Here is a 14,790-nt window from a genome sequence, read left to right as displayed (position 1 = left end):
GACTCTAATCTATACCCCGCACCATCGAGCTTCTCCTATTAGAAAACAAATCTCCATAAATGTCTCTTTACAATAAACTCATCAAAAGCAAAGGGTTTCCTACAGATGCAAAGGGAAGGGCCAGAATAAACACTTAATATGTTTCAGCTGTAGATAAAAACCAGAAGTTACAGTCGTGATTTTAGGTAACAAAACAAAAAGCCGATACCAACAAGGAATACTGTTCTCTGATTAAAGGCGTTACAGATGATTAATGCATAGGCAGGTTCATGGCAATTAAGACTCTGGAAGGCAAATCAAATCAAGATGAATGTGTATGTGTGTGTGTGTGTACACGCGTGCAATCTACATATGTACATATACCCAACCTAATTAAAAAAGCACTAAATTCTCAGGTGACCTCAGCATTTCTATGTCAGAGCTTGCCAAATCCAAAATGTAAACAAACAAGAATTACACACTTGGATAAAATGTTGGAAAAATGGCAATGGACAATTCAGTGGAGAATTCTGAAAGGGAATCTTAGAAAATACACATAATTCTTAGGTTCCCATGAGAACTTGGACAAACTGATCCCAAACTAGGCATAAAGAATACATTAAAAATTCAGAAAGGCAGATGTGACTACAGCCTTTAAAGAACATAATGGAAAAAACAAACAAACCTTACAATCAAAAAAGAAAATATGGACAAAACATACAGACTCAAATGAAGACTAAAATTATACCTTGTACAACTGGTGAGTAAATGGCAAAAATCATAGAAAAAAATAAACCAATAATAAAGTTATAATGAGGCAACGTAGTATAATTGATGATAATACCTAAATAAGTTCTTAAAGTTTATATCCCTGAATAACATATTACTAAACAAGAAAAATGAGAATATATTTTTTAAACTAGATAAGCAATTAATTGATAATTATGAAAATATTTTGTGATTTTAAGTCAAGATAAATCCTCTTACAACTTACTTCCACCCCTCTTTTCTTTCCCAGCTTCCTGCCCCCCCTTTCTACCCTGACAACTGACTCAGGCAACGCATGTAGTAGTTAATTAAGAGAAGGGAGATTTAACTGCCCACCCAAAAAAGTATGGCTTAAATAGCAAGACTACCCCCCCCGCCTCGAGCAATCCAGTGGCACTGGCCTCCCTATTCTGAACAAGATACTATCTCCTGGATCTGGGACTTTTACTTGACTCTCCCTCATTTTCATTTACATTTCTTGCCTTCCTTGAAGTTACAGCTAAAATCCTATCATCTTCAGAAAACTTTCCCAAATTCCCTTTCTCCTTCTCCTGGTTGATAATATTTAATATATCCTGCATAAATCTTACTTGCACATAATTTTTTTGGTATGTTATCTCCTCCACTAGACTCTAAGTTTCTTGACAAAAGGACTGCTTTTTTGCCTTTCTTTAGTATCTCTGTCATTTAGCATGATGCTGGCACATAATAGGTTCTTTAAAAAATGTGACTGTTGGTTGAATTGAAACTAACACAAGCAAACTCACAAATGACATAAGGCAATGATTAGGGAAAAAAAAAACAGCTACAAATGGACAAAGCATTACTTTAAAAAATGGAACTGACAAAATCAAAAACAAAAGGAGGTAATTCACGCTTAATGTGATTTAAACCATTGGAAACACCTGTGCTGAACTAGTCAGTAATAAGACTGAAAAACTAAATGTAATGGATTACTGAAAATATAAGATAGTCAAAGTTATGTAACAGGAAATAAAGAATCTAAATATCCAGATTTCAGAAAGAAAAGACTAAGCAAATCTTCTCACATGAGAATATTCTAGATCTAGATGGATTCACAAGTTAATTCTCTTAAAGATTTAAAAAACAAATAATGTCTATGCTACATAAACTATTTTTCAAACTGCAAAATGAAGGTACTCTTTTTCTATAAAGAAACCATGGTCCCAATTCCAAAATCAGAAAGGACAATAGCAAAGAAAGTACTCATCACTGTCAAATAAAAGACAAAAAGTGTTATAGCAGCATATGCCGTTCTTATCTGTGTTTCTATCTAGTACAGTACCTGGCCTGGTACATACACACAGTACCTTGCACACAGTAGGTACTTAAAATGTTGGCTAAATGAATGAGAGTAAAAAGACCCATTCCCACATCTTTAGCTAAAAACTCAGACCACAGCCCACTCCTATATTTTCCTACCATTCCAAGAGAGATGGCAGGGTCAGGGAGTAAAAGAACAAAAATCATGGGGAGTTAGAAAAGGGAGGTCAATTAAAGTACAAAGAGTGACATGAGGGGGAAAAAGAAGATAAAACAAAGATGTCATGAAGAAAAAACTCACAAAAGGGACATGCTCCTCAAATTCAGTTATTAGCTTAATCCTTAAAGTGCTTGAATAACTTTTGGAGGAGTTTTTGCTTGCCCAACAGGCAAGAAATTGGGAAATCTATGACTTAGTCACTGAAATGGAATTAATTGCTTGATTCTACTATTATAAAGTGCTACTCTCTACCTTCGATATCACATTTCAAACATCTGTGAACTAATAAATCCCACCACACCCTTTCCATTACACAATGCTTAAATGAACATCATGTAGGAATGAAAAATCTATGAAAGGAAGTCCATGATTTAAAACTAAGGAAATACCTTTGTCCTATACCAGTAGGGGGAAGTCCGTACTATGAAACAAGATCTTATAAAAGAACACTGAACCACATCTTTTCCCCCAAACTGAAAGCTATATATATCTTTGTATATCCCACAATGCCTATGTGAAAATGTGACCTTTCCAAATGGAAAACCCCAGCCCTTGGTGCTCTCCTTATAAGGACTGATATCCTCAGTTTGGAAAGTAGCATTCTCTTCTGGGGGCAACTGAACCCTGTTTAACTCTAATGCTGGTACTATAGAAAATACGCAATGGATCTCCAAAGTTTGAATATACGTGCATTTCCTAAAGTAGGTGCTTTGGGGACTGAAGGAAAGAAAACTGAATCAGAAATGAGGATATCTGAGATCCAGGCCCCACTTGGTCATAATAAATTCACTGCGATTTTGAGCAAGGCAGTTCACAGCTCAGGGCTTCAGTGCCCTCATCTGTAAATCAAGGGAATTGGATTCAGTGATCTCTAATGTGTCTAGAAGTCTTTAAAATACTTGAATACTCCCATTATGAGCAACTTATAAAACATGCACATCAAAACATGCACTCCATTATAGGAATTAATGTCCCATAGATACGTGTTAGTTCTACCTGGGTTTTTTTTTTTTTTTTTTAATTTAAATAAATAGAATGGTTTGAGGAAGGACACAGTTCAAATGCAGAAATGTTTTAAAATCAGCCTTCTCTCAGAAACAGTTGTTAACTTCAAGGGGAAGCCTGATCCTGGAAATGGAGGAGAATTGGGGGCTCTCTGGTCCAACTTGGCAGCCTTTTACAACATCCTGGATAAGGAGCATCCAAACTGTAAATTAACAAAGACAGGGAACTCGCTGTCCAACAAAGCAACCCATTCCATTTTTAGATGGTTTTAATTATTAATTCGGTAAGGCGGCTGGTCTTCTTGGATGCCCCCTACCTACAATTTTCTAATCCTACAATTATATCCTCATACAATGTTCTAGAACCCAGAGTTTCCTAATTTGACTACCATTGTAGCACCTCTACCCAGAAACCTGATTTGTTTGTTTTACTAGCAGTTAATCGATAGAAAAGCAACTCTGAGTTCAGGGAAGGTATTACTATCTTTAGAAATGTTTATAAGATCTGAAGTTCAAAGATTAAGGCTGACTCATTTTTAAAAACAACAGCAACCTCCCACTGACCCAACTTGTGACTTCAACAACAATAAGCTTACCATCAGGCTCGGCAAATTGATGCCAGAGACCAAAGAAAGAAAAGACTGAGTTACTGCACTCACATTCTAAGGTTGACACAAAGATCAATAGTTCAGGAAATCTAATTCAATCCAGATACAAAAAAAGTAAAATAAAATAATTTACTTATTATTCATACGGTACCATATTCCTTAGCCAAATAATTTCCTCCTTTGAAAATAAAAAGGAAAAAAATGAAAAAAAAAGTTATCTTTACAGGAAAACATAAGAGTCAATTCCTGGAAGACAGAAAAAGGTTCGTGACATGTGGCACAACGCCAAGGTGCCAAAGAGACCCCAGCTGACTGAAAGTCCAGGCTCACCTGTTTAGTCTGTCCAGAGGCACCACGACTCGGAACTGGCACACGGGCATAAGAATGCATCATAAAACAAAGTTTTAAAAACCACAGGCAATGCTTGGGCACCTCCTTAACAGGTAAGAGAGAACTGCCGGCCTCGTTTTCCTGCCCAAGTTTTACACTTCACATTTCCTGTTCAAAATGTAGTGGGTGTAACATTTAAAATGGAGCCTTGGACCCCAAAACAGTGAGCAATCAGATTCTGTAAACCCCTTTATCCTTCAGAGTGATGTCATGACTTCATATTCATGAAGTAAAAGCAATAAACAGATCCTAACAGGACACCTAACATCTTTTATAACCCCTTTCAATTCCAGGGCCTTCCTTTCCTCTATCAAATACTTCCTATTTATCTTATAGATAGGTGGCTTTGTACAGACACTTGTTTGCATGTTGTCTCCTCCATCAAATGACAAACTTCTTGAGGGACCTGCCTTTTTGTGGCCTTAGCACGATGCCTTGCACACAGTAGGTGCTTAATAAATATCAACTGATTGAGAGTTACATGTTGAATTGGTTCTATACAAGCAAGAGCCACATAATAGAGCGTCATAATTTCTATAGCATATGTGAAATTGCTCATTTTATTTGGGGTTTAATTTAAGGATTGGTTGGTGAAAGACACTTAGGTTATCAAAACATAAAAAGGTCATTATATCGATTCCCAAATTCCATGCCATTTTCACACAAATTTTTCTCTCAATGGATGACATTCTTTATGCTTTGGCCTTATTTAGACCCTTCATTTCAACAGATGTGTCCCTTCTTTGGATGTTCTGTAGTATCTCTCAAAAATAATAAATGTCTTCAACAGGAATATAAAAAGATTTTTAAAAAATGTTTTAGATATAAAAAGAGTTTAAATTGCAGACAATAAAATGTCAGAAATAATAAAGCAAGACTAGATTGGCAAAGAACAGTACAGTAACTACAAATTATTAATTTTTCATGTGCTTTCCTGGCAATCCTGATGAGGTGGATAAATAAACACTCTTCAGCCCATTTGACAGAGGAAGAAACTAAAGCCTGTAGGAAGTTAAGGATCATACAACTGAGCCGGCCTCAGAACCCACTCCACCTGAATCCACACCTTATTCCATTCCAACAGCAGAACTCTCCAATGGGATCATATTTTTATGAAGTCATTTTAGAAAACAGAAGACAGTTGGGTTTTAAAACATCAGATAAAGAACAAAGGGCTGTTGGCAGGAAATTTGAAAATACTTTGATGTATCATATTCCAACTGATTTCTTCTGTAAGCAGAGAAATTTGGAATCATAGGAGCAATAAGGAACAAATTACTGTCTCAAAATACTTAATAACAATTGAGGGTACTTGCCCCTCTTGGGGTAGGGTGGAGAGCCACAGTAAATGTACCATCATTCAAAAGGCAATCTACATAGCCATTGGTGCAGAAGACACCAAATAGCTATTATTCTGGTTTTATTCTCTGGCTACATCAAAGCACAGAAAGACAGCAGTGATGGAGGGAGGTCCCGTCCAAGAAAAATAAAATCACTGAAATAAAGATCATAGGTATCTATGAACTTGGTTCAAGTGCTGTATTTGACACACACTAGTTATGTGACCCTAGACAAGTCTGCCAAACCTGAAAAAAGTTGCAGAGTTGTTGTACCTGAAATCACAGGTCTGGATCCCCCCCTAAAACAGAATAATAAAAAATTTTAATAACGATGATGATGATAGTTGTTGATACATACACTATTCTCAGGAGAGAAGGGAAAATCTCCAAATTACCAATAAAAATTTCAATTTCACAGCAATAATGAAACTCACAATGACAATGTACAACTGAATTGTGGCAGTTTTAAAGTAATTTTCTTAACCTGCAAATATGCATAATTGCAGAATGTATGTGAAAAAAAAAATGGCTGAGGCAATTAGGGTTAAATGACCTGCCCAGGGTCACACAGCTAAGAAGTGCTAAGTGTTCTGAGGCCAGATTTGAACTCGGGTCCTCCCGACTTCAGGGCTGGTGCTCTATCCACTACACTACCTAGCTGTCCCCACTATTATATTTTAATGTCAAAGATGTGTTTCCATTTCAAGACCAAAAATTAGGGTGATTAAAAAAATGAACATATTCATGCTTGATTAATGTTTCAATATTCATTTGATGGGGTTTTTCCATGTTTATGCAGTCCAGCCTGGGTAAGTAACTAAATACAGATGTACTTACTGCAGGGTGAGGGAGGAAATCTCAAGGGTAAAAAGCTCCCTCCCAATCTCCCCAGAAAGTCAAGTTTAGGATGGAAGAATTTCATCCTGATTTCGAATCAGTTCAACAAACACCATCTGCAATGTGACAGGCCCTTGGAGAGTTATAAAGGTTAGAAAAGACAGTCTATAAACCCATGAAGCAAGGAGTATGGGGACACAGACAAGTAACTATAATATAAAATATCATCAGATAGGGCTGCATTACTAAGTGTTGTGTGAAGTCTGGACAGGGAGATGAGGGGAATGTGGGCATCAGAGAAGGCTTTCTGGAAGCTGGCATTTGAGCCAATTCAATCAGAGGGTAGCAGGAGGTCAAAAGCCAGAGAAGGGGTTCTTAAACTTATGTGTCAGGGAATTTCTGGCAAGGTGATGTGCTGGTATTTGATTCCTAACTGAAAGAAAGGCTAAAATTTCAACTGGATGTTAGGAAGCAAAGATGTCACTTTCTCCTCCCAAGACCTCCTAAATTCTATCCAAGGAGCTCCAGCTAAGAACCACAAGCACGGGGTATGGCATTCTAGACTTTAGGGACAAGACCCGTAAGAACCTGCCAGCCCCGTAACGTAACTGCCTGTGCGGCCGTCTGCTCCTCCCATCCCTCAATGACTCCGTCTCCATTAGCTGCTGTGGCAGGAAAGTCATACAAGTTAAGGGGTTGAGGCCGCATGTGCACCCAGGCCTTCCTGGTTCCAGGCCCAGGAGGCCGCCCACTGGGAAAACTGGCAAAAACGGAGGGATTCTGGTGGGTGACTTAGGAGAAACTGACACTGGTCCTCTGAGGTCCTGGCCCGATTTGGCCTTCATTCCATTGCCAAACTGCTCTTCCTTAAAGCACTGCGCTGGTCGTGTTACTAGTCAGCTCAAATTAAAAACAATCCCCCAAAATGAGAAAAAACAAGCAAATCCACCCTTCCCTTGCTTCCCAGTGACTATCGGTAACTTCTATCCCCAAGCGTTGAGGCTGGATACCAACGTACATCCACTCACCCCAGTGAGCTGCTTTGTTATCATGATATGCTCAAAATAAGATTTCCAGATATTCTCATTTCAAGCCAACCCACTCTCACTTCCCATTAGTGCACTAGAGCCCATCCCTCCCGAAAAATTAACAGCAAGTCAAGTTTGTAGAGCTGGCCTTTAAAAAAAAAAGAAAAAGAAAAAAAGACTTCAAAAGTGAAATTTTTGTTCCTAGGTTTTTAAAATGATTCCAAAGATTAGACTAAATGTTCCAGATACATCATTACAAATTGACATTTCTATTCTATTCTTGGGAAAGGAAGAGGCAGGAAATGGAATTTGTCACTGATTATTGTTTGAACACAGGGGTTACCAATTTGGAACTTTCTTCCTATGCAGACCACTAGTCTAATAATTTAATAGAGGCTAAACAGAGATGTATTTTATCCTACAATTTAATTTTAGATAATCTACAATCCACACAGGACATGGCTACTCCCCACACATACACAGTGAGGATAGCTTGAGTTTTTAAGAGGAGGTTGACAAAAAGTCCAAGCCCTCACTTCTAAAACAATCATTTCCCAGAGATTCTCAGCTTGCGAGGGGCAGTCTTGGAAAACAAAACTCCAGTAAACGAGACTCAATATGACAAGCATTGCCCAAAGGAACAGAGCAAAGCAAATAAAGAGGAGTGAAAAAGAAGAAGAAAGAAAGGAGGGAGGAAGGAGGAAGGAAAAGAGAGGGAGGGAGAGAGAGGCATTTGTGGTGTTTGGAGGAAATGGCTCCCTTTTTTTAAAAAAACTGAATAGTCAGTGGAAAACTGAATTATTTTTGCTTTTAAAATAAATTGCTTACACTGCTCTGCCAAAATAAGCCCTGATTACAAAATCATCCCATTTACCTCTATTATTAATCCTTCCAAATTTAAAACTCCAGATCTGTAGCCTGAATGCCAGCTGTGAGAAAGGCAGAGTGACAAGAGTCACCATGAGGTTCCCAGAGCTGCCCATCACCCCCACCACCCAAACCAGCCGGACGCCTCCTGGGCTTTCAACGGGCGCTCTGAGGTCGGGGTCAGCCCCTTAGTGGGGATGGGATGAAATGTGCGGCAAACAGAGCGGGAACTAAGCCGCTAGGTGACGGAGAAGGTGGTCTTGGTGACCACAAGGTCTGATGACCCATCGGGTGGCAGAGCTCGAGCTGAGGGGAAGCCCAAGAACCTGCCTGGGGTGCCCTGGGCAGGAGAGCAGCCCCTCCGGAGGCAGGTGGGCGGGTTATTTGGGGTGCCATTTCCCCCTGGCTTCCTGGCTGGAGGGCCTGCCTTCACTGGTCCCCCAAGTGAGCCTGGGACTTTGGGAGGGTGGCACGTCTCGTGTCTTTGTTCTCTGAGAGGGGAAGTGGCCAGAAAATACAGGAGAAAACGCAATCCCTGGTAAATCCCTCCTCCTCCTCCTTTAAAGGGCAGCTTCTCTGCAATGTTTTCCAGGATGCTCTTCTGTCTACAACGAGCTCCTCCATCCAGGAACACATTGCACGACCCTTTCTCTTCCCTTCTTCAATGGATTCCTCATGCAACATTGGGCATGATAGCTGGAAATTATGAGACACAGGGTATCCCAAAAGGCTTAGCTTAAGACTTGCCCCAAGACTTTTAGGACACCCTGTATATAGCTCCACCATGTTTAGTAAATGTTTGCTGTTTTTATTATCTCAGAATGAAGTAGAAGGAATATTCTTGAGTTTTACCATTAAAAGCTCAGTCCCAATCTAGACCAACAACTGTTGGGCTTTTTCTTTTTGGTTCCAGATTCTTATTTTGTACTTATAAATCTGTGTTTTTGTAATTATTTGGAGGGATGAGAGGGCAGACTATGGTCCCAAGATCAATCATATTATTTGTTAAGTTGGCAGTAACTGGCTGGCACCCAACTTGCCGCTTCCCTGAATAAAATCGTGGCAATGAAGAAAGCCTCAAAAGATAAGCCAGTAAGTCGAATTTTTAGAATTGAACAAGCATGAAACCTCCCATCCCAGGATTGTGCTTAATTTGACTTTTCAAACTAAATCATCTCAAAATACACCACAGACATTGGATTTTCTGGTAGAAAAGCTATTATTCTTTCAAGAACAAAATTCATGGCCTCTTAAAATAAGTAATTTTCAGGGCTAGAAGATCCATAATTATAGTACTTACACTTACATAAATGCTGTTTTAAAAACCTTTTAGTACTTAGTCTGCAAATATTTTCATTTATAAGAATAAGACAAAACTTATTTGGGGAAAAAAAATAGCCACTTAAGAAAAAGCACACGCACTCCCTGGATTTATCTCATGACTATACTTTAAATGTTGAAATTTCCCCACAGCTCTAACAGTTGCAACAGCAACTTTATGCACCAACATGGGCTGATTAGAAAACTAAACAAACCCCAAATATTCATCTTAATGTATATTTTACATTTTACAAACTAATTTCAAATCACGATTTACAAACTAAGTGATTCAAAATTCTTGGGTAAAATTGCAACTCTCAGGAAAGCATACCCCACCCCACTAGAGATTTGATTATTTTTTTCGGTTTGAAAAATCAAAACAACAGCTTATATGATTTCCCATAGTCAAATAGTGGTGCTCGGGGAATAAAATTTGATGTTTAATTCCAGAATACCTGCCGCACAATAACCATCTTGATACTCATCCCAATAGAACCGCCCACTGTACAATGGGCAAATGAGCCAAAGAAATCTTGTTAAACTCATTACTAAATCACTGCCAACAGCTTTTGGAAGCTCTTCCTTCTAAAGAAGAAGAAAAGTTTTGTTTGCTGTTTCAATGTCTGTAACCTACTAAATTTCAGATTTTCAGTCTGTTGATTTGTTTGAATATCAACTTCTTTTGGAGATTTTATCTGCAAAGGTTCAAGAGGCAGCAAGATTTGCCAATAGATTGGGGGAGGTGAATAGAGGAGAAAGAGGAGGAAGGAAGAAAAAGAGAACTGGGGAGAGGAGGAAGGGAGAAAATAGGGCAGATTTTGGACAAGTCTGAATTAAACAACCTAGCAAAGAGTTGAAGGGAAAAATGTGGCCCAGGGCAAGTTTTATACACACACACTCTTTGTCTGTCTGTTTCTCTCTCTCTTTGTCTCCCTCACTTTCTGTTTCTCTCTCTCTCTCTCTCTTCCCCTCTTCTCCCCATCCCCACCCCTGCCTCCTTGAGATCCTTCTTCCCCTGAAGCTCCCCGTCCTCATATTCTTGCTCTGCCCGTTCCTCCTTCCCACTGACTTTTAGAGCGGGCCCTGGGAAGACGGTCTAAGCCCAGAGCAGCCCGGCCTGTGCCCCATCCTGCAGGCAGTCAGGAATGTGGGGGGCAGGGGAAAGGCAGGAAGTGCCGGTGGCAGGTGGCCAAGTGACTCTCGAGTGGGACGGCTGGCCAGGACTTTCAAGCAATTCCAGATCTATGAAAACATGTTATTTTCACAACTTTACGTAGAAAGCCGTTCTAACTCTCCCGGGGTAACAGATGACAATATTTAAGAACTTTTGCTGTCAAGGAATTCATTGTACCGAGTCTCTGAGATTACTGTCGGCTGCATGGTTTCGGCCCATTTCAAATGTGGGAGAGAACCAGGCAAACTTTGGAGGCCGTTACAAATTTCAGCTGAAAAATCTTTGAAACTCTTTGTCCGACCACGTTCCAGCCATGACTCCTCAGCTAAAACATTTTCAGTGATTCTCTCTTCTCTACACTTTGATAAAGGCCAAACTCCTAACCTGCCTTCTTACTTTTTTCCTTTATTTTGAAACATACACTTTCCTTTTGAACCAAAGTATTCTTTATTCCTTGAATTAATCAGCCAACAATTATTTCTTCTCTATTACTTGCCCCCGGAGATACAAGTAAAGAAACAAACAATCCCTACTAACCCTCCCCTATGCACCTCTAAGCAGTCTCCACCACCCAGAGCCTTAGTCCCCTTAAAGCAGTTAGCGCCGCCCAGCCCTCCCCTCAGAAATAATTGTGCACATATTTTATATTCACTTCTCTGTCTTCTGTCTCTCTCAACAGAACATAAGCTCCATGAGGACAAGGACTGTTTCCCTCCTGGGATAACCTATATTAAATTGCTCACTGCCTTAGGGAAAAGGAAGGTAAAAAATAGAAACTTAAAATTTTATATTAAAAAATGAATGTCAAAAATTCTCTTTACACGTAGTTGGAAAAAATAAAATGTTATTTACTCAAAAACTGTGTGTCTACGTATGTATGTTTTCAAAGAAAAGCTTAGGCAGGGTAGGTAGGCAGGACAGGGGAAAGAGCACTGGCCCTGGAGCCCAGGGGACACTTCAGTGGAAATACGTGATCCTAGGCAAGTCACTTAACCCTGATTGCCTAAAAAAAGAAAAGAAAGGGTCAGGGGTGGCATAAGCATAATCAAGGAGCAGGTACTTTGCCTGCCATCCGTGCTTTCTTATTTTCTATCATTTCAGGCAATCAAATACAAACGATTAAGTCTTAACTAAAACTCTGGCAAGTTAAAATTTTTGGAAAACACTGTGGGTTTGGTCTGGGGTCTGTCTGTTCTTTATTCTCCATAGAAATCATGTCCAAGAGAACTTTCTTTCCCCCCACTCAGGAGAGATCGCTGCTTCTCTCTCTGGCCCACCCTCGCCCCAAAGTGGAGCCCTAACCAATCTCAGACGTGCTCTGGGGCAGGGGGCTCTGGGCAGGGGGCTCTGAGCGGGGGCCAGCTGAAGTCAGATCCCGGTGAAACTGGAGGAACAGAAATTAAGCAGGATTCTGGGGCCGGGGAGAGCAGGCAGCAGTGCCCCCTTGTGGCAGTCGCCTTCCCAGTACAATGCTGTAGGCGAACTGCAGCCCGGGAAGGTGGGGAGGGCAGGTGGGGAGGGCAGGGAGGGCAAGGACCCAGAGCACCCGCCAGTGACTTGTCTAAAGCAAGGCTGCAAAGGGGAGCCCGCCCTTTTCTTTCATTTGCCTCTTCCTTCCAACTGGGCAGCGTTTGGTTCTTGACCACTTTTACCATTTCCAGTCATTTTTTGGTAAAAATTACCCAGTCTGGCAGCAAATTGGAAATTGAGGGGAACGGGCCGGACAGCTCCTGTGGGACGGGAACGGGATGGAAGACTAGGGCGCTGTAAGAAAAGAGAAGGGTTCCAGAGAGCCCAGAAGTGACGCTGAGCTCAGTGAGCAGAACCAGGCTCGCACAGGATTGTACATGTACAACCCATATCAGATCACTGGATAAATGGGAAAAATGAAAAGCCGGAAAGCACTGGGGAAAGCCGATTTCAGTATGAGATAAGCGCCATGATTTCACGGGTGCAGAGTTCCAAGAGAGGAACTGGGCAATGAGGGCTCAAGCCCCTTTCCCGGGTATCCTGGGTAGAAAGCAGGAGCTGAACCCTCTTTTCTCCTGGCCTCCCCAAGCCTCCTCCCCTTCTTTCCCTCCTCTACCCCCTCCTCTCTAATAAAACTAGAACCGTCCCAAAATGAAAGAGTCTACACTCTGAAGCAGAAGACCTTCAGCCAAGGTCATGGCCAAACAGAGACCAGATAACCATTCTTTCGGACGCTCGGCCACTGGGGAGTGCCATCCGGCTCAAGCTTCTAACGCAGGAAGCAGCCCCGTCAGAGATGCTGAGACGCTCCCCTTCTCATACAAAGATGGCGCCCAGAGGGATTTCTACATTGGTTTTCCAATGGTGGAGGCTGCATGTGCTGCTGGCCACTTCCCCCAGAGACAGTCGGAGCTGAGGAGGGTGTAATCCATGACCATGCAATAAAGCTCTCATTTACAAAATGGATAAACCAAAGAAGGGCCAAGGAAGAGAATGCTCTATCTCAGCTGCTTGGCCCATCTGGGCAAAGGGATTTCCATTACTGGACTCCTTTAGCATGACATTTTACCAAAGGAGTCCATGGGTCCAGAACACAGCAATCATGAGAAGTACACAGGAAAATGCATTTCCCTGGATCACTTAAAATGTTCACTAGCAAAAAGAGAAAACAGGAACAAATCATTTCTCCTTGGCATTTGTCAGAGTGACCTGCCTATGGAGGAACCCTCTCCTAATTCTAAGAGTCCCTAAATGATATATCTTCCACTCAGAAAAATAAGCGAGGTTGGAGGGGGCTTGGGATGGAGGGGGGGATAGAGACCCAAGGCAGCAGCGTTTTCTCTGCAGCCAGAAAGACCACTTTGCCAGGACTGGAGAACGGACCTGGTTGCTGGGGAAACACGTGGGGCTTTTTCCAGGCGCTTAAGCTACTCGGACGAATGGTCTTTTTGGAGGCCTTCCCTTCCCTCTTTCCAGCTCTTCTCCCAAAGGCTGGGAGAGTGGGAGATGGTCCAGAAGGGGGAGAGGGAGGGAGAGAAGAGAAAGAAAGCAGCAGCTAAACGGCTTATTTATATTTGATAACGACAGCCAAGTGAGGTTTAGGAACCTGTGTGTGAGAGTTCCAAGACCAGTCTGGAAGGCTGATGGGACAGGAAACATCCTGCTGCACCCTGATCATTAGAAATAGTAACAGAGTTATGTTTATAGGTTTGTGGGACACAAACCATCTTCCTATACTAATACAAATGGAAATAATTACATGGATTCTTTTTTAAGTTATCCTAAAATCCAACTACAAAAATGAGATCGGGGCAGTCGATGCAAGGTACGGCTAAGGGAGATAACCAAACACCTATGTCATTCATAGTCCTGCAGTGCTCACAAGGACGCTGCCCCTTCTCCATCTGCTCCCTTCATCATCCTTGCAAGGGGCAGCCTGTCGCCATCGCACAGATGCTGTGAGCGCTCCCCTGCTCCTTGCCGTCTCCCAAGAATGCGCATCTGAGGCGTTTGGGGCGCTGGGATCTGGCCCAGAGGCTGCACAACCACAGAATCGGGGCCTCGGAGGTGGAAGAGACCTTACAGACCAACTATTTCAAAATCTTTCTGCAGATGAGGATCTGAGACCCGGAGAGGCAGATTCAACTAACAAAAGTTTGTTTCCCCCGTACCAGACTGTCTCCAGTTACTGAATTTGTCATAACAGGTGCTACTCTAATAATTAAAAAAAAAAGATTCAAAAGGAATCCTTACAAAGTTTTCCCACCACGATGGGTGTAACTCATTGCTAAAGTTTATGTTCTCCATCACGAGAGCTTTACCACTCTGTTTTCACATTAATGATTAAGCCCAGAAAAAGCCACCCAACAAAAGCGGGCTATGGCCTTCGTCTGTGAATCCCAGGAGCTGAGGAGCCCCTCGCAGCAGTTACCTCGGGCGCAGAGTAGGGAGAGGAGGTGTCCGGGGAAGAGGCTAGAACCGAGGCCTGCGTGGCTGGGGGG

General features: G+C 41.6%; 1 protein-coding gene across 8 annotated transcripts in view; it reads right to left on the bottom strand.

Annotated features, from left to right (window-relative positions):
* Positions 1-14,790, bottom strand: part of TBC1D1 (TBC1 domain family member 1) — a 224,040-nt gene that overhangs the window by 67,141 nt on the left and 142,109 nt on the right. The window lies entirely within an intron of this gene.

Source organism: Sarcophilus harrisii, chromosome 6, assembly GCF_902635505.1.
Source record: "Sarcophilus harrisii chromosome 6, mSarHar1.11, whole genome shotgun sequence".
In the NCBI taxonomy this organism is placed as follows: Eukaryota; Metazoa; Chordata; class Mammalia; order Dasyuromorphia; family Dasyuridae; genus Sarcophilus; species Sarcophilus harrisii.
Note: the sequence above shows the minus strand (reverse complement) of the source record. Positions and strands in the feature narration are given on the sequence as shown.